The following is a 4861-nucleotide window of genomic DNA, read 5'->3' on the forward strand; positions in this document are numbered from 1 at the left end:
ACCCCCCCAAAACCCAACCGGACCGCCAGCCAGTCGTCTTCTCCGAGTGCGTCTGGGATAGGTCGCCGGTTGGCTGGTGGAGACCACCTGCAACGGACAGGTGACCCCTCCCCCTCCCTCCCCGGGTACTTACTGTCGGAAAATAGCCCGGGCGAGGCATGGCGGTGGCAGCTGACACCCGCACAAAAATTCCACTCCCGGCCGTCTCAATCCACACTTGAAGTCTTTATGGTGCCACCATCAAATCTATTCCTTTATTCGCCATATTTGTTTTCAAGTTGTTGTCCAAAATGGACGCCGATAGAACTTGGAACTTGTCAAGTTGGAGGGTTTTAAGTGGCTTTTTTGGGGGAAAATGAATCAAATAAATGTGCAAAATGTGATTTTTTTTGTTCATTTCAAATGTATTCCTTGATTCAGTCTTTATGAAGTATATTTATTTATTTATTAACTTATTTATGACCTATTTATTCATGTCTAAAATGTATTTCTGTGTCTTTATTCTCACCCTTTCCTCTGTGACAGTGAAATTACCCGAATAAAGTTATCTAATATAATTTAATCTAACCTAATCTAATTCATTGGCCCTTATTCATAAAAGTCCACAGCCGGAATCGAACCCTCAACCCCATAACTGCGTGTCTGACACACACTGGCTCACTCGAAATAACCGTAATTTATTTGTTTGAATGTGATGCAATTTGTTGCTGTTGTTGCTCCATTTTGGGTCGAAACAATGTTGTCTGACTTGATTTCTTTTGCCTTTCTGTTGTAGCTCCGCCAGAGGGCACTGTTGACACGGCTTGCTGACAAAGACCAGGACTGATGCGCTCCTCCGAGCTGTGAAGAAGACCTTTTGCCTACGTCACGTAACGTCTGTGCATCGGCTGTTGCTACAAGGTGAGGAAGCCACATAGTAAGTAGCGGTTTTGCACTGAGTCGCTTGTGGCGGCCATTGACGGCGATAGACGTCCAAATCCTTCTTGAAATTGGACTTATTCAGTCAAAATGGATTGGAGGTCTGGTGCCATCAATAAATCGGAGATTTTTAGCACTTTTCATTTTGAGACAGTTCTGGGCTACTTCCTGTTGATTTTAGAGCATTTCAATGTCACTTCCTGCTATTTTTTGAGGTCTTTACAGATCAATTCCTGATAGCTTTAGGTCATTGATTTTGGGTCACTTCCTGTTAGCTTTACATCATTGATTTCTGGGTCATTTTCTGTGAGCTTTAAGTCATTGATTTTGGGTAATTTCCTGTTGGCTTTTGGTCATTGATTTTGGGTAACTTCCTGTTAGCTTTATGTCATTGATTTCTGGGTCATTTCCTGTTAGCTTTAGCTCATTGATTTCTGGGTAATTTCCTGTTAACTTTTGGTCATTGATTTTGGGTAACTTCCTGTTAGCTTTATGTCATTGATTTTGGGTCATTTCCTGTTAGCTTTAGCGAATTGATTTGGGTCACTTCCTGTTAGCTTTAGTTCATTGATTTCTGGGTCATTTCCTGTTTATTTTAGGCCGTTTACTGTTAGTTTTAAGCCACTCCCAGGTCCCTTCTTATTGTCTTTAGGTTACTGACTGTTGATATCTGGGCACTTCCTGTTGAATTCCTGGCACTTCCAGGTCACTTCCTGTTAATGTTAGGTCCGGCCCACAAACGCTCATCTTTTTGACGGTGCCACTCATATCTCGTCTCTGCGCGCCAAGGTCACGCCGTGCCATGCCCGGCCGGCACGCTAACGACGCTAACGTCCCGGCGTGCTCGCGTCAGGCACGCCGCCGCCGCCGTCTCCTCATCTCAGGAACGGCGCGGAGATAACGACGGGCCGCCTTCATTAGCGGCAGCCGGCGAATGCGGCGGGCGTCGACTCGTCGGCGGCGGCGTTATCGCGTGGGATTCCGAGAAAGTCCTGTAGCGACGCTGATAGCGGGCGCCGTTATTCAAGCGGTGGGATAAGCTGGAAATCATTTTTTTTCTTCTTCCTTTTCAAAAGCAAACGCTGGCAGGACGGACGTCATATCATATTTCAAAATGCCCAAATATTTGGATTTGCTGCACTTCAGCAAAAAAGAAAGAAAGTATAATAATATAATGAAAAAATATTTTTAATTATAAATTAATTATTATTTTAGATCTATAAAAAAATGATTATTCAGGGCTTTTAATCCTGTTTTTTAAATCCATTTATATAAAAAAAAATCTAAATATAATATCAAAAATGTCTCCCACATTAAATCGAGTTGACCTTAAAACGGCCCGCGAACCAACCTTTGCTTTACAATTATCCCTTGAATATTGCGGCTTCACTACATCGCAGATTTCTTTTCTAGGAGAAATAATTTTTAAAAAAATTAATCAATTTTTTTGGTAAATTCATAAAAATATGAAATTCCACTCTGAAACTCAAAAGCAGAAGCCACTCCCCCTATCCCCCCTTGCTACTAGGACTCAGCATTGAAATAATAAACTAATAAACAAAAAAATTATCTATATATGCATAGGGATAATCCTACTTTATTGTTTTTCATTGATTGTGGTCTCCATGAACTGCGATGTTTGAGGGATTACTGTATTGCTAAAATGGCAAAAGCACAGATTGGATGACTTGAAAATCATCCATTGGAGCACCTTTAATCTTCTTCTTTGGGCCTTTTCTTTTTCTTTTTTTGCTGAGAAGCGGAAAAAAAATGCAAGAAAGGAAGGAAGCGCGCATATAAATATTCCATTAAGCGGAGACGGCCGGGCGCCATGGCCAACGCCAACGTTATGTATTCAGCGGCGGTGGCGATGGCGCCCAAATGAAATGATTGCGGGAGGAGCCGATTTCCTTCCTCTTCTAATACTTTTCCTCTGCCTGGTGGCAGGTGACGTTAATCCAATTGCGTCTACGTGCAAAACGAACGCACACCTTTTAAAGGTCACCAAAGAGAAAAAAAGAGACAGACGGGCGCAATTTCAACGCCGTGGGACAAAGGAAGACAGAGCCAAAATGGCCGACGCGGGCGGGGAAAGACGTCCGATTCGTTGGGAAGGGGAAGGTTGGACGATGTAATGTAACTAAAGGTTCGCGGGCCGCATTATAACGTCAACTTGATTTCATGTGGACCATTTTAGATAAAATATTTAGATTTTTTTTAATAAATGGATTAAAAGAAGTGGAATAAAAGCCCTGAATAGTCCGTTTTTTATAGATCGAAAACAATGTTTATTTGAGCTTTTTAAAAAATATATTTATAGATTTTACAATGATTTTTGAACTAAAAACACAGAAAAAATGATTTAAAAATTACAATTATGGATTAAAAGAAGTGGATTAAAATCTTTTTTGTGCCAATGACGGTTATAGACATTTAAATGATTAAAAGCAACGTTTTGCGCGCAAGAGACGCTTATTTTGGATGAATCAGCGATTATTTTTCCACCTACCGCTTTCTATATCAGCTCGCTCTTATGCAACATTTGGCTTTGCATTTTATACCCAAATATGCGTTGGAGTCATAAAATCATTTCATAACTGCATTTTTTCCAGCTAAAGCAGTTTAGTTTTAAAAATCCCCCTTCATAAATATAATCAATACATAAGGCAATGTTTCAATCTTTCTAGATTTTGCTTCTTTAAAAGAAATTATTAATAGAATAATCCTGGGTTGAAATGCAGGTCCAGGTTTTAAAAAATATATATCTAAGATAAGAATGTAATTAAAAAGAGGATTTACTTTGAGGAGGATCAAACAAAGATTTTGACCCTTTTTAAGAAGCATGTTTGATGCAAATGAGGTTGCCAAATTAGACTAATTTTGATGGTTGCCAGATTGGAGACATTTTGGGCGTTGCCAGATTGGACACTTTTTTTAGTAGTTGTCAGATTGGACAGATTTTGGCGGTTGCCAGATTGGACGTATTTCACTCTCTAGACGAATTTTCAGTGGTTGTCTCATTGTTTTGAGGTTGCCAGATTGGACAGATTTTGTCGGTTATCATAAGACACATTTTTGACAGTTGCCAGATTGAACAAACTTGGGCATTTTATGTCGTTTACCATATAGGACACATCTTCGGCGGTTGCCAGATTGGACAAACATTGCCGGTTGCCAGAATGGACATATTTTGTCGGTTATCAGATAAAACTCATTGTTGCCAGATTGGACATATTTTGTCGGTTGCCAGATAAGACACATTTTTGGCGGTTGCCATATTTGGAGTATGGATGTGCTGTACTTCATCTAAACGGCAACGCGTGCTCAAATATTTGACTTCCTCTTTGTCTTGAAATATTTTTCTATCGCAGCTGTTGTCCCCCCCCACCACACACACACACACACTTTCACACACTTTCACACACACACACACTTACACACAGAAACGGGAAAACCAAGGTAGACGTCATCGGTATTCACGTGTTTATGTACGCGTAGAAAATGGATGTTCACGGTAACGCTAGACGCGCACCGACGCCGACTCGATTTTGTGGCATTTTCACGCTCGGCGATGGATGGCGAGCGAGCGACGTCGCCGGCGTCGTCGTCGGCAGTGGGGCGCTCCGGCGCCCCGATCGTATCCAGCGGGCTGCTAAATCCGACGCATGGTGTGAATGATTGTCTTCATTTCCACCGTGTGGCGGCGGCGGCGACGACAAGTGCCCCACCCCCCCTCTAGGCCCCCCTCTAGGCCCCCCTTTACCCCCCCCCCCCCTCCCCCTTTTATCGAGCCGCCGCCACGTCACACGTTGGCGTTCCTTTTTCAGGCAAAGACGACAATGGCGTTCTTTTCAGCCTAGAAAATGAGGCGAGGCTTTTGATACGGGAAATGTTGAATATTTCATTAGCGCTTATTTGTTGTGCGGGTGTGCCCACGCGGGAG

This window comes from Stigmatopora nigra, chromosome 7, assembly GCF_051989575.1.
Source record: "Stigmatopora nigra isolate UIUO_SnigA chromosome 7, RoL_Snig_1.1, whole genome shotgun sequence".
NCBI lineage: Eukaryota > Metazoa > Chordata > Actinopteri > Syngnathiformes > Syngnathidae > Stigmatopora > Stigmatopora nigra.